Source organism: Coffea arabica, chromosome 10e (assembly GCF_036785885.1).
Source record: "Coffea arabica cultivar ET-39 chromosome 10e, Coffea Arabica ET-39 HiFi, whole genome shotgun sequence".
Taxonomy (NCBI): Eukaryota; Viridiplantae; Streptophyta; class Magnoliopsida; order Gentianales; family Rubiaceae; genus Coffea; species Coffea arabica.
The window spans coordinates 10,745,231-10,761,886 of NC_092328.1; the positions used below are offsets into that span (position 1 = coordinate 10,745,231).

Consider the following 16,656-nt stretch of genomic DNA (forward strand, 5'->3'; position numbering starts at 1 on the left):
TCCCAGCAGTTGTGATCGGATGCAATTTTCCTCTTTCCATCTTAATTGAATGCGAAAGTATTTTCCTAGCACTAAATTATATTATTAACTGATCTGACAGACCTCCTCTGTAAGATTCAATCTAACAGACCTCGGTAGATTCAATCTTAAAGGCGTCTGTGATGTAAATGTTGCTCAAAAAGAAATAACAACGAAAGGAAAGCAACAACTAATACATGGCCTCAAGATAGGATGCTTTTAAAATTCAAAAATCAGGTACACTTTCTTTATCTTCTCAAAGACAATTGTATGGATAGACATTATTTGCATCATTATTATTTCATCTAATTTTTTAATTTTATAATCATTTTTTTATCTCACATTCAAGTGCTACCATGTTACTTCCTCAATTTTTTTTTCATTATTTCACTTTTTTAATGCTTCAAAATAGGAGCCACATTCGAAATGTCAACGGAATGTTTCATTGCTTTTCACCAGGGGCGGAGCTAAGACCCCACAGTAAGTAGGGTCAAATTTTAGTACAGTAAAATTTATTTTTTTAAAAAATAAAAATTACTAATATTATATACATTTTATAATTATACCCTACGAGTACTCTTTTTTTTTTAAATGTTGCAAAATCAATTCATTAGTAATTTTGTTAAATGCAGCTTTTTCAATGTAAGTAACTGAATCTCTTGAATTTTTTTAAAATAATCTGCAAATCACCAACAACTTAATCTTCTACAGGTTTCTTTTATAAAATTTATCTTTACCATATTATAAATAAAAATCATAATAACTTAATTTCGTATTATAAATACTATCCACTTGAATAATTCTTGTTTTTGAAGATTTTGAAGTTTGAAAAAAATGATTTGAAAAATTGGTTTTCTTACTCCACTTAAGAAAGTTCTCCCCTTGTGTTTGGAAATTTTAGATGAATTTATGTGAAACCCATGACTGTTGGCACCAATTTTTATTATTTTATTTTCTCAACTAATTAAAAAGATAAAGTTGTTATGTAAAAGGGAAAAATAAAATAAAATAACTGTAGGATTGGGTTAAGGGGGCTAATAAAGTAAAACTCTTACCCAAGCCACCTACTAGTAAGTAGTGCTAGGTTTAGGGTTTTATTAATACCCTAGACAAAAAAAAAAAACCCCTTTCTTTCGTCCGCCTCCCTAGAGCAAGAGCCGTCAGAGAGGAGAGAAGGAGAAGCAGGCGACACCGTCAATCGATCCGACGATTAGACACCTAAACCTGTAAGTCTCCGTTCACTCAAGAAAACCTTCTTGTAAGTTTTAGTTGTGGTATTAATGGTTCTAGGAATTTTATGGGCATGTATTGTCGCTATATAGGTATAAATATATATGTTTTGATAAGTTTCGTATCTGGATTAATAGAATAGGGGGGTTGATTTTCTTAGCCTTGAGATTATAGGGGGATTGAATCTGTTTTAAAAAAAAAAAAAGTGAAGGGAAGAGCAGCAGCGGCTGCCGCTGCTCTGTCTTGGTAGGACGTTGCAGAAGCAACGCCGCACACAGGGATGTGTGAGCCGCCACTTCTGGCGGCAGAGAAAAGGAATTCCAAGAAAAAAAAAAAGAGAAAGATGATGTCGCCGGCACTTGCGGGCGACAATAGAGCAAATTCATGGTTGGCTTGAAGTTGGGTCGCCAGACCCTCTGGCGACCATGGTCAGACATGGTTGGCCAAAAAGGGTTTTTGGCCAACCATGGGTCCCACCCGGAAAAAAAATAAATAAATAAGAATAATAATAAAAATAAATAAATAAATAGAAATAAAAAGGGAGGCAATTTAAACTTGGACCAAACTATAGTATAAAATTTGGTAAATGGTTAATAAATAAATTTTAAATATAACTAGTCCATTTTTATGGTATATCGTGAATATTAAAATTCAAGACCCAATTTAAGGCAATTGTTAGAATTGAAGGGTTGGCCATTTAAACATTATACTTAATTAATTACGTCTAAGATACATAAAGGAAAATCTAAAACGTCTTTATCTAGCTTTATTAGGTTAATGTAGACAAAGTGGGTTAAGTTCTAAATAGTTAAACGAAACATGTAAAATAATAATAATAATAATAATGATGATAATAATAATAATAACAATAATATTGGATAATCATGAACTATAAATAAATATAGTAAGATAGTAGTCAGGATAATAAACAGGATTGTGAATAATTATTTTCTTTTAAATTAGGAAACCTTACAAAATGAACACTTTCCAAATTAAGAAACGTTCCAAATTAGGAAACTTTCCAAAAAAATAGAAATCGTCCAATTTGAGGGAAATGCTATTAGGGTCTGTTTAATGGTCGAGATACGAATCTTTGACGTACTCAGAGGTTGTATATTTATGCATCTATAGGAAGTAACAACTAATTAGGGAACCTATGCATTTGATAGGTATGATACAAGGACCTAAGGTAGTTCCACTCAAGCAGCCAAACAGAGGTAGGTGGTACTTACTCTTCTGAGATTTCAAAGGTGCAAAAATGAAATTTTTTTTTTCAATTCTATGTTGTTGTGTTGAATATAAATGTATTTGGTTAAATGCTTTACTTGGATATTTATGAAAGTTATATTTCTTTTTATACAAAAATGGACCATGTGACTTCTTTGAAATGTTTTGATACGTTATTATATACCAAATGAGCGGAATCTTTTATGAAATCAAAGATTTATATATGTGGCGTGTGGAATGAATTTTTGACAAGTAAAGCTCAAAACAGTCATGGAATAGACGGTAGGGGCTATAGTCCTGTCTAATCGCCATGGTAGCCTGGTATAAAATTCGGCCGATTGGCGAGGTTATGGTAGCCTGGTTTAAAGCCCAGCCGATTGACCGATTGATAAAGTCATGATAGCCTGGTATAAAACCCAGCCGATTGACAAGGTTATGGTAGCCTGGTATAAAGTCCGGCCGATTGACCCATGTATAAAATGAGACCAATCGGTAGTCATGAAACTTATTGGTCGCCTACCTAGAAGGGGTAAAATCTCTAGGTTGAGTACTCAGTAGCCGGTCCTTGCATGTACTTGTTATGAGCTGAACTGATAGAAGATTTATGAACGGATATGAAATGATTTATGAACTGTTTTGAAATGATCTATGAACGGATATGCGACGTTTTATGGGATGATTCATAAATGGATATGAAAAGACTTATGAATTGTTACAAAGTGATTTATGACATTGCAATTTCTCATGTATGGTTATCAATAAAGTGCTTTTAAATTTCTTGTCATTCTTTACTACTGATTGTTTTACAAATGTCGTTACTTTCAGAATTATAGAGGTGATTTATGTGCAAAGGATTTGATATGTATTTATAAAGTTACGAGTACGTGGTCCAACAGAGGGGTAGATATTATCTACTGGGCGATTTGTCGCTCAACCCACTTTTTACCATTTTGCAGATTTTGAGGAGTATGAATTGGTTTACGTAGAAGACCCTGAGGATGACTTCTATTAGTTTGGAAGTTGGCAGGCTAGCTACTCTAGTTGTTAGATTCATTTATTTTTGTTTCCGTGGTTTTAATTAGAGAATAAATGTACGAACGTTATTGGATACTCGTAGACTACTTGGTATATGAGATTTGTACCGCACTTTACTTTAGTTATATTATTTCGTACTTTTGAAGTTTGGATTAGTTAAATGATGCCTTGTATTCTTGAGTGGGATTTGAGAATATGGCGAATGTCACGTGACGGGCGCATGCGGGCTCGGGGCGTGATATTTTTAGTGGTATCAGAGTCTAGGTTCAAAATAAGACCATAAGGTAGAATAATTCATGAAATAAGTAGTATAAGTAGTAAATTATGTTTGAAAAGATCTGTGTACTGTAAAGGGGAAGGAAGCATGACTGATGGTGTTCCATTTGGTATTATAGGAGATGGCTGAACCAGTGCACGGGAAGCAGGAGAATTGCGACTGCCCAGGCCATTTGACAGGATGTGACGTGGCTCGTCTTAGGAAGAGACAAAGGTTTTATAGGGACAGGTTCCTCGAGGAGTTAGAGAGAGCCACGGACGGAGCTAGGAAGGCTTATACATTGAGTGACCGAGTAGCTGACCAAAGGCAAGAGATCTCGTCGCTGATAGTGTCGAGGGAACATATGAGACAGGACATGGAAGGCTGGCGTGGAGAGGCCCTCCGCCTGCAAGAAGAGGTCATTAAGTTGAAAGCAAATATGGAAGTACAGAAGGGACTAACTGATATGTATAATGAAGGATTTGAGGAAGTAGCTTCCCTACTCCAGAATCGACTGGCGGAGTACGAAACCCTAGTGGGAAAATATAAAGAGAGAAGGCAACGCGTGATGAACTGGATAGCTAACCACCAGCCCCTTGCACCTCAAATGCATAGGTGGAATCACCTATGGCCTGATAGTGATGCGGAAATAGAGGATGACCCCGAGGAGGACCCTGGGAACATGCCCATGGGAAATCAAGAGGGGGAAGATGGAGTTGAGGACCAGGACGGCGCTGGAGAGGGCATAGGAGATGGAGCTATTGTGGATGCGGATCCACCAGTTGATGAGTAGTAGAGTTGGTCTAAGAGAGGTTTCATTTGACGAATCACTCATTTTATTAGTATTATGGAATATTATTCCAAAAACATTGGTAGGTTGATTAGCGATTGTTCGCGTAGATTAGTCCTCTAGCCAGTCGTAGGCTATAATTAGACAGTTTAGACGCTAGGTTGTTAGACATTTTCTTCTTGGGAAAATGTTGGATTATTGGCCCCGATGTGTAAGGGGTCGATTGTTCTTCTCGTTCGGAGTTAGCGAATGAAACCTCCTACTTAAATTTTTTTTTAATATTTATTATCATTATAATTTGTTTAATGCAATTTTTTCGCCCATATTATTTTAAGGGTAGTATGCGTAAAGTATACAAGTAGGCAACTCTAGTTGGATCGTCTTAACAGCGTTAAAAGCGTGTTTTCTTATGTACCTATATATATGTATACATGTATGCATAATAATAAATAGGGGTTAAATACTTAGTATGGGGTTCATTTGTGTGACTTAGGAAATGGTACCAAGAACTAGACGCAGCGGGAATCGCAATGGCAGCTCTAATGGCGAGAACGTTCAGGGTAGTCACAGCCAAGAACCGTATCAAGGAAATAATGATCAGGATACGGGTTACCAGGGGACTGGTTCAAGCGGGCATCAACCCTACCTAATGCTACCAACGGAATTAGTGACTGCACTAACTGGAGTACCCCAAGTATTACAAGCCCAATCACAGTTAATACAAATTCAGGCTGTCCAAACCCAGGGTCATGGACAAGGGGGAATCCAATCCGACTATAAGAAAATGAAACCCTACCTAATGCTGCCAACGGAATTAGTGACTGCACTAACTGGAGTACCCCAAGTATTACAAGCCCAATCACAGTTAGTACAAGTTCAGACTGTCCAAACCCAGGGTCATGGTCCATGTCCCTACGTTTGATGGAACCCCTGACTCGGACTTGGCAGAAAAGTGATTAGATGAAATAGAAAATAATTTTGCGCTTCTGCAAGTGCCGGAGGAGATGAAGTACCTAATCGTCAAACCCTTTTTGATAGGAGAGGCCAATAAGTGGCGGGCAACTCTGGAACCTACCGTCGTCTCACCAGTAAGTTGGACAAAATTTAGAGAGGAGTTCCTGAAATACTTTTTTCAACCTGTCGTGAGGATACAGAAAATAGATCAGTTTGAAAACTTGAAACAAGCACCGGGGATGTCTGTGATGCAATATTCGAATAAGTTTACGGCACTGGAAAGGTTCGTGCCGTCAACCATGCCGGATGTCGAGTTGAAGAAATATAAGTTTATACGGGGGTTGTCGAGTAGGATTCAAACTAGGGTGAACACCGCTTATACCCCTACGTTTAATGATGTACTGGATGCCAGTGTTAAGGCGGAGGCTGATTGCAAAAGATTAGACGAAGAGGGTAGGAATAAAAGGCCTAAACTAGGAAACGAACTTGCGGTGTCGGGAGCACCGAAACCCGGCGGACGATTCCGCTTAATTAAGAAGAGTCATGGGTCACTACCAAAGGTAACTGGGGGAAATACCTTTCCTGCGTGCAAAACTTGCAGGAAGATGCACCGGGGAGAATGCCGATTTAAGACGACTTTCCCTCCGTATAAGACTTGTGGGAAAATACATCGAGGGGAATGCCGAATAAGAACTGGAGCTTGTTTTGAATGTGGACAGCAGGGTCATAGAGCTATGGATTGCCCAAGTAAGAACGTAGAAGGAAATAAGGATAACAATCTCCCTGATAAGAAGCCAAAGGTTAACGCGATAGTGCATGCCATGACCAATGTTGAGGCAGGAGTGTTAGGCGACGTGGTCATAGGTACTCTTCTAATTAGTTCTGTACCTGCATACATGCTATTTGATTGTGGAGCTAGTCACTCTTTTGTCGCTAAGAAATTTGCAAAGTACTTGTGCATACCCCCTGAATGGATGGACCACCCCTACCGAGTAGCTGCTCCAGGAGATAAAATCTTAGTGTCTTATACTAGGTATCCGAACTGTAGTGTGGAATTGGAGGATAAGAAATTAGAAGTGGATCTGGTACAAATAAACATGAGTGACTTTAATGTTATCCTAGAAATGGATTGGCTAGCTAGACATTTTGCACAAATTGATTGTAGGAAGAAGAGGATATTATTTATGAAACCGGATGAGAAGGATTTCTCATACCAAGGAACTGTTGGTAATAGGAGAGTTCGTAGGTTACCTCTTCTGTCTGCCATGCAGGCATATAGGACAATAAGAAAAGGGTGTGAGGCCTATTTGGCTTATATTGTGGATACGGAGAAAGAGGAGATGTCTTTAGAAAAGATTCCAGTGGTGAAAGACTTTCTTGACGTGTTCTCGGAGGACCTTCCTGGTCTACCTCCGGATAGGAAAATAGAATTTGAAATAAATGTTATACTTGAAACGAATCCCATATCTAAGGCCCCATATAGGATGGCGCCTGTGGAATTGAAGGAACTCAAGGAGCAATTACAGGAGTTATTGAATAAAAAATTCATTAGACCTAGTGTTTCTCCTTGGGGTGCGCCAGTGCTCTTTGTAGAGAAAAAGGATGGTAGTTTGAGATTGTGTATCGATTATAGGGAGTTGAATCGGATCACAATAAAGAACAAGTACCCCCTTTCAAGGATAGACGACCTTTTTGACCAATTGAAGGGAGTTAAGGTATTCTCTAAGATAGATCTAAGGTCAGGATACCATCAATTGAAGATAAAAGTCGAGGACATCCAGAAGAGTGCATTTCGTACAACGTACGGGCACTATGAGTTTTTGGTAATGCCCTTTGGATTAACCAATGCTCCGGCAGCCTTTATGGATTTGATGAATCGGGTATTTAAATCGCAAATAGACCGTTTTGTAGTAGTGTTTATTGACGACATTCTAGTGTACTCTCCAGATGAAGAAACTCACGCTGCCCACCTCAGGGAGGTCCTAGAGATACTCAGAAGAGAGAAACTGTATGCTAAGTTCAGTAAATGTGAATTTTGATTGAAGAGTGTGGCATTTTTAGGATATGTGATATCAGGTCAAGGGGTGTCGGTTGACCCAAAGAAGGTAGAGGCAATTGTGAACTGGCCACAACCCACTAATGTAACCGAGGTGAGGAGTTTCTTAGGATTAGCTGGATATTATCGAAAATTTGTGGAAGGATTCTCCACCATTGCTATGCCTCTCACTAGGTTAACTCAAAAGAGAGCAAAGTTTGAATGGACAGATAAATATGAATCAAGTTTTCAGAAGTTAAAGGAGAAATTAGTGTCAGCCCCAGTACTTACCCTACCCTTTGGAACGGAAGGATTTGTGATCTATAGTGATGCCTCTAAGAACAGTTTAGGATGCGTTTTGATGCAAAATGGAAAAGTTATTGCTTATGCCTCCCGCCAACTGAAATCTTACGAGCAGAATTACCCAACGCATGATTTGGAGTTGGCAGCAGTAGTATTCGCATTAAAATTTGGAGGCATTACTTGTATGGTGTACAATGTGAGGTGTTTACCGATCACAAGAGTTTCAAGTATTTGTTCACTCAAAGGGAATTGAACATGAGGCAGAGGAGGTGGTTAGAATTAATTAAGGACTATGATTTGACAATCAGTTACCATCCGGGCAAGGCAAATAAGGTAACAGACGCCCTTAGTAGGAAATCGAGAGTGTTAAGAGAGCCCACGGCAAAGGATCAGATGAAAAACTTTGAAGTGGAGATGGTAGACTTCACGGCCCAAGTGCTAGTTGCCCTGATAGTCGCACCTACCTTGATAGATAGGATAAAGGAGGCGCAACACTCGGATGCCGGGCTTGCAAAAATTAAGAAAAAACTGGAATTAGAACCCTTTGATGGGTTTAAATTGAAAGACGATGGGAGTTTGTGGAAGGATGGTAGATTGTGTGTGCGAAGAGATGAAGGATTAAAACAGGAATTGCTAAAGGAGGCACATAATTCAAGCTTTTCGATCCATCCTGGTGGAACCAAAATGTATCGAGATCTGAAGAGGAATTATTGGTGGAATGGGATGAAACGAGAGATAGTCGAATATGTGGCGAAGTGTCTGGTGTGCCAACAAGTAAAGTCCGAGCATCAAAGACCTGCCGGCTTTTTGCAACCCCTAGAGATTCCCCAATGGAAGTGGGAACATGTGACAATGGATTTTGTAGTGGGATTGCCCCGAACCATTAGAAATAATGGTGCCATTTGGATTATAGTCTATCAATTAACCAAATCGGTCCATTTTCTACCAATGTCGAATGGGATATCAATGGAGAGGTTAGTAGAGAAGTATATGGAGGAAATCGTATGCCTTCATGGTATTCTAGTGAGTATAGTGTCTGATCGAGACTCTAGATTCACGTCCAAATTTTGGTCGACTTATCAAGAGGTTATGGGGACTGACCTAAGATTAAGTACAACCTTCTACCCCCAAACGAATGGACAATCGGAGAGGACCATACAGACTCTAGAAGACATGCTCAGGGCTTGTGCACTAGACTTTACGGATAGTTGGGACAGGTTGGTAAAGCTAATGGAGTTCTCGTACAACAATAGCTATCATAGTAGTATAGATATGGCGCCGTTTGAGGCATTGTATGGACGAAAGCGCAGATCCCCCTTATATTGGAAGCGCTAGTCTGAAACATCTAAGAGATTTCATAATTACTTGTCAAAAAAAAATCCTTTTTAAAAGTGTATTCTTTAGAGATTTTCTTTTCTCATTTCTATTATAGTTGAGTAAAAAATTCGTTTAGACAATTATTGTTTTGTATATATTCATGTACATTTCATTCTTTATTTGCACATTAAAAGATTTCATGATGGACTTTAAAATAAAACTAAGTTGAGATTTTTCAATCTCTTGCCTGAAAATTCACAAGTGTATATTTAATTTTCTAAAATCTTTGCTTATATTAGATTTGTGGTCTAGACTATTCGATGAGAGCGTTCGAATTCAAAAGAGTAGTTTGTTTTAAAAGACCAACTATGATACCTTTTCTCTTTCATTTTACAATTCATATTTTGTCCGCTTCTATTAAGCCTTCAAAATCAATCACATTGGTTGACAATCTTCAAAGTAGGGCAATTTTTATTTTGGAAATGCCCACTGTATCTAACCAGATTCAATCCACATCTGAATGAAAGCAAAAATATATATATTACTCTTATTTGTTTTGAAAATTTGCAATGATACTTTAGGCGTTCGTTTATCTATCTATACAAATTTTATCATTTGTTCTCCCATTTGAGCCTTTAAATATACAATTTTGTTTCACATAAGAGCCTTAGTGATCATAACCCTACATTGAAAAAATTTTCAAATGTCAAAAAGGAATGGATTCTCTCAATGGACTATTCTTTATTTTGGTTGCTATGCGAAATAAGAATGATACTTTGACCATCATTTCTACTATCTGAACATTGTTTATCCTTTGCATCCTTATTTGAGTTTAAATTGGTGGTTCGTTTCAAAAGCACTTATGATCGCACCCCACATTGGGGAAGAAAATTGAAGAATTTTTCAAAAATAGCAAAAATGCTAAAATTAAAAAAAGAAGAGAGAGAAACTACAAGTTGGGGGAATTTGATCCTACCATTAATATTTGGACTCCAATTTTGAAAAAAAGAGAGGGGGCATCTATACTCTAAAAGTTAGGGGGTTTTCAATTCTATTATTAATTTCGGTATTGGCAAAAAAAGAGAGAAAGAAAAGAAAATAAAAATAAAAATGCAAAGAGATTTAATGTTGAAATTTCCTTGTGATTAATAATAAAAGTCAAGATGGAGTCCAAGATCTTTGAATCCAAAACTGGGGCAATTTTTGAAAAAAAATGCGATTTTAAGTGCAATGTTCTTGAAAATCTTGTTTCTTTTAACTATCGTTATTAAAACCACATTACAAGTTCGTAAAGTCCATCGCTGACTTATCTTTTTTGACAATTCGAAATAAGGATCATGCCTCTAAGGAATCTACCAATCACTCGTGATCATAAGACCATAACCTGTTTCCATATGTTTAACTATCGTTTCTACCCATATATTACAAGCTTATAGAACTTATATGTTGACTGAATTCTCTCAAAGAAATAAGAGTGATAAACTATTCGCTTTTACCAAGATGTGATATTAAACGAGTTAAACATAATTTCGGCACAAAAGCAAAATAGATACTGACATACCATTTCTCATAACCACCTCAAAATAAAAAATAACACCCACTTGATTGGTCCTGAAAAATGAACTAACAAGAAAGGGTAACCATTGTCCCTCAACACCGATCTTCAAGTGAGGAAGAGATCTTTTGCAATTTGGTTTTATTTTGAGAGGTTCATCATGGAATCTTCTACATGAGTCTAAACACGACATTTAAATTTCTTCATTTGAAAAATGCAATTTCTACTGTACATCAATTCATATTGCAAATTAGTATGTGATTATTTTCTAAATTTTAGAAAACAAAGTTTTCTTGTTCTATCCAAATAAATGGATAGTCATCTGAACAAATTTTTTGCAACTAAAATAGGTCCAAACTAGGGCAAATTTTTGTAATATATTTGTGAGATTTCAAAAAATAGGTTCAAATTGGGGCAATTTTTTTGTAATATATTTGTGGGATTTCGCCCAAGAATCAATTAATATACTTTTGAATCTATTGTTCAAAATTCGACTTTGACAAGACCGTTCCTTTCATAAATAGAAATTGCATCATTTTTCAAATAAAGTAAGAAATTTTTTTGTGAAAATTCAAGTGCATGTTGTAATTTGGCAAAACCCCTCTTTGTAGGTATTTATGACTGAAAATGACAAAGAAGTGCAAGTCAGAATTTTACAAATTTGAAGGTCAATCACAAATAAAAAGGAGTAATAATACTACATGGCAAAGTGGAGGATTGGCTTATTCATTCAAAATGAGTACAAACTTCAAAGAAAAAAAATGAAGAAGAGAAGTCCAATCAGAATTAAATTGGGGCAATTTTTAGTTCAAAAAAACAGCCAAATGGGGGCAAGTTTTCAAAAATGCGATTTCAAACCGTTTATTTTGTTGAATTTGGGTTATCTCACCAACCTTCATCTTGTTGGGTTTGGATTTTATCTCACTAACCTTTATTTTGTCGAGTTTGGGTTTTATCCCACCTAGCATTTATTTTGTTGGATTTGGGTTTTATCCCATCAACCGTGTCGGATTTGGATTTTATTTCACCGACCATTTATTTTGTTAGATTTGGGTTTTATCTCACCAACCGTGTCGGATTTGGGTTTTATTCCACCGATCATTTATTTTGTTGAATTTTGATTTTATTCCACCAACCGTGTCGGGTTTGGGTTTTATCCCATCGACCGTTTATTTTATTGGGTTTGAATTTCATCCCACCAACCATATCAGGTTTGATTTTTATCCCACCGACCGTTTATTTTGTTGGGATTGAGTCTTATCCCACCAACCTTTATTTTGTTGGGTTTGGATTTTATCCCACTAACTTTTATTTTATTGGGTTTGGATTTTATCCCATTAACCATTCACTTTTTTGGATTTGGATTTTATCCCACCAGTCCTTTTATTTTTTGTATTTAAATTTTCTGATTCATTAAGTTTTGCTAACTGTTTCGATTATAGTTGAGTCAGACAGGCGAGTAATTTGATGTCTACATCTTTGTCTGGAATTTTTTCAAAACTCAGACAAAAAGGAGCAAGCTATAGACATCAAAATTTTACTTTAGTTTATTTGTTTATTTATTAGTATTATTATTACTTTATTTTTGTTTTATTTATTTATCTATTTATTCCTTTTCATTTCATGATATTTTTATTTTTCTTAAGAAAATCATTTCAATACATTTTTTTAGAAAATTAGAAAGAAAAGAAAAGAAAGGCAGAAAAAATCAAAATCAGATTTTTACGAACAAAAAAAAAAAATCATTCCCACGAGCACACACGCCATTCTTCTTCAATGGTACAAACCCATAAACCAGAAAATAGTACAAGGAAGATGCAACTGCCATTTGATCACATTTCCACTCAATTTTTTTTTTTTTGCATTTTTTCTTTTCATTCAAGCCCCTCGGTACAGAGATACGTAACCACAACCAGAAACATCAAGAAAGATCTAGAATCAAACTATCTAATGGCTCTCAAAGTGTCACAAAAAATGGGTTTCATAGGATCCATTGAGATGAGGGTTTGGCAACCCTTATCTCATATAAATGGAAAAAAAGGTGCATTAGAGAGAGAGGAAGAGAGGGAGGCGGCGGAATGAGAGAAAAAGAGAGAGAGCACAGGGAGAAAAGAGGAAAAAAGAGCAGAAAATTTTTGGAGCCAGGGTTGAGTGTTCAGCCCTATTTCCGATCAAATTCCGATCACGATTCTAGTCATTTAGGCATTTTGTTGATTTTTACACACTCTTTGAAGTTAATAGAGAAACTTTTGTTCATAAACCTTGTGGAAACAATCACTGGAAGTCCATCGTATTCAGCCTCAAACTCGCTGCAGTCGGAATTCTTGAACTTCTGCAACAAAGCTAGTTTTTCATCGTCCAACATCTGGGTTCATTTGCTTGTGATTTCCCACGTTATTTTGGCTCTTTAAAGCGCTAAAAGGTAACTTCCTTCATCCCTTTTCTGTCATATTTGCTCAAATCCTCGCCAAATTCATGAGATTCTCGTTGCTTTTGCTTGTTCTTTCTTGCTGGCTTTCTTATCCATGTTGCATCATGTTAAGTTGGATTTATATCACATAAGATTGTTTAAATAGTCCATTTGGATTGTGGATTTGTAGTTGGGTTGCATAAATACTTGTGTGGTTGGAAGATAATATGAGTTTTGCGGTAATCATTCTCATGTGTTCATAGAGAGTTGCTGGGTCTGCAACTCCCCTTCAAGCTTCGAACTAGATGCATGGAGTTTTCAGAAAATTGTACTTAGACTCCATGATTTTTACATAATTTCACTATGGCTCAAAAACTTCTGCAAATGATCCATTTTGTCCCCTTTTAAATTTTAATCATCTTTTGCATATTTTAAACATGTTTTTGGACCGATTAATTTTGGATTTTAGGGGATAAATAAACCTTAATGATTTTTGTTGATTTAATATTTTGGTTGGGTTTTGTAAGAAAGAGAATTTTTGGGTTTAGGGTTAGTCTAATTGGGTTTGGCAAGGGTGTTTTAGTTTGTTTTTCTGGTTTTGACATGGGTTTGGGACGACAAAACCCACACTTTTTCGGTTGAGCTTGATTGGTAAAAAAAGATGGGTTGGCCTACTTGTTTTCTTGACCACTGGGCCAATGGCTCAGTAGCCACCAGGGAGGGACTTAAGTCACTCCTTGGGCTGTAGGTTGAGGGTTCAAACCTCACCTGCAGCGAAAAAAATCTAAGGGTTGTGCCATAGCACTCGCTTGGTCTAGTTGGCTCTGTATACCCACTAGCCCCTATCTCAGCCTCCTTAGGCTCCCCCTCCCCCCTAGATTAGGATAGAGTAGGTTATACAAATGTATCGTTACTGACAAAAAAAAAAAAAAGGCCTAATTGTTTTCTTGGACTTTCTACTGGGCTTAGAGAATTCTGGCCCAAAGAAATAAGGAAAATGGCTCGTGGCCTGATTTGTCAAGAAACATGAAAATATGTTTGCAGATAAGTCCCTAAACTTTTGTGTAACTACATTATCGCCCTAAACCTTGAGTTTTCTTTCAATCAGGTCCCTAATTTATATGCATTTTGGTCTCTAAATTTTATTTTTCTTTAATCTTGACCCCTAATATTTGTTAAAATTATAATTTGACCTAAAAACTTTCTTAATTTTTGCAATTAGGTCCCTAATAGTTTTGATTTCTTAAATATAAGTTACTTTTCTTCTTTAATTGTTAATTATACTTCATTTAAGTGATTTAATTGGTAGATTTCATGATTATTTCCATTTCTTTATAATTAAATTGGTGCCTTGATCATTTTATTGATTTTGGAGTATACGTAGGGCAAATTTCACCCCATTTAACCACAACTTCAAGGGAGGTAATCTCTTTTATTATTTTAAATTCTTTTATGGGCTCCAATGTGTTTTTTATATGTAATTGCATGTTTTGAGTGCCTTTTCTTTTAATTATTCATTTTTATTCATTTTAAGTTTCATTTATTTTATTCAATTTTGATGATTATCTGAGAGTCATTAAAATGCCAAATTATAATAGATAGGTACTAAAGACATGAATTTAACTAGCATATGTAATAGATAGGCTTTAATTTTTGCTAAAAAATATATTTAGTTGGATAAATGTAATAGTTAGGTTATTATTTTTAAAGTTTCCCTCTTAGATTGTAGTTAGGGCCTCGAATGTAATAATTCAATTTTTATTTGCATTTATTTGCTTGTGTGCTTGCATTCTTGTGTGTTTACTTGTTTATTTGCTTTCATTAGGGTTTTGCATATAGAAATTATGCTTATGTGTTATGTGTTTTATGTGCATTATGAGTTTATTTGTTTTAAATGTGTTAAATTTATTATCAACCAGTATTTTGATAGCAATAAAAAAAAAAAAGAGTTTATTTGTTTTAATTATGCTTTATATGATTTATTTAGTTATAATAAATGTATGACGTCATCACACTAGTCCAACGCTAGTTGTGGCCTTTCTCTCCGATTTCTCACTAGTCCAATGCTAGTAAAGACTTGTAAAAATGGGCTAATTCAATGTTAGACCCTTTAGGCCGTCTCGCTATAAAATCACATTTTTTGCATGACATTCATCGCATTTCATACATATTTTTCATTTTTAGGATACTTTCTCATCTTACATAATATTTCCTCTATATATTATCTCCCTTATCCCTTTGTGCATGAAACATGACATTTAGACTTGTATTCCGTTCAGGAAATTAGAAATAGGCTAGTTCATTTACTTGATTAAATTAGGAGAGTCATCCTTCCAGTATGGGAAAGGAACGAGTGTGGCTTTTAGCCTTAGCACGCTCTCATCCCCTCTATAAAAAGGAAAATAGAGTCACGAATCTTAGTCCCCCGTACCTGTTATGTTGCATTTCACTCCTTTAGGTCACATATTATAATTCTTCTTTTCTTCGAGTCCCATTTTTGCATATTCGTGACCTCTTCTAAGAATCATTTTTGGGCATCACAATTAATGTGATTTGCACCAATTAAATTTTGAAGAAATATTTCGACCATCTCGATATCCATTAGGTGTAGATTTGCATCCATGTAGAAACATCTAAATTTGATAAGTTTTATAGGTTAGACTAAAAAAATTTTCGACTAAATCTCGCAGCTAGCTTTGGTTAGGTTGAAAGAGGGTGCCTTTGATTAAGTCTTTGCCTTCCTTTTCTTCAACTGTGATTCCCGAACTCTTTTTTCTTGTTTTTCGAAGACCTGGAGTCGTCTAAAAAAGGTTTTATTTATTTTTTATTTAAAAAAAAAAACACATTTTGGGTGAATTGGTATACCTTAACTCAATACCAAGTGGTGACTCCTATTTTTTTCTTAAAACTCTTTATAGACTTATTTTAGGCTAAAACCGTCACATATTTTAAGTCCTATTTAGGCCCTTTTTTCTTTATTTATCCTCTGAAATCAAAAACCAACTTTGAAATAAAAATTAATCAAAAAACCATATTTTTCTAATCACTTATTTTATTTTTCAAAAATAGATTGTGACACCTGGTGGTCACTGCCAAACACTTAAGTTTTGGTGGTGTTGGGAGGTCGGCAAGGGTTCAACCCTTGTCTCCCACCAAATTGCCACTATATGTGGCTATTTTCAATGGCTTTCTCAGATGGAGTTTCTATTCTTATCAGCTCCCTATCCCCCAGATTAGGATAGATTAGATTATAAGAATGTTACCATTGCGACAAAAAAAAATGGAACCATCAAGGAGGAAGATAAAGTTTCATAGGAAGATAAGAGTTTTATCATCCATCAATTTCCTACTTTTCAAGCTTGAGAAGAAGCTGTGTTTTAAGGACAAGGGAATGCCAGGAACTTAAAATTATTATAATTGTCATATTACATAAAGTAACTTGCCGTTTGTAATAAGAGTGATTACAAGCCCTAGACTAGGTCGTTTACTTAAGTGGCAGTTATTTTTACAAATAATCTATATATCT

At 35.9% G+C, this 16,656-nt stretch overlaps 1 pseudogene; it reads right to left on the minus strand.

Annotated features, from left to right (window-relative positions):
* The window catches only part of LOC113712152 (protein NRT1/ PTR FAMILY 5.10-like), a 38,235-nt pseudogene that overhangs the window by 3,846 nt on the left and 17,733 nt on the right, over positions 1 to 16,656 (minus strand).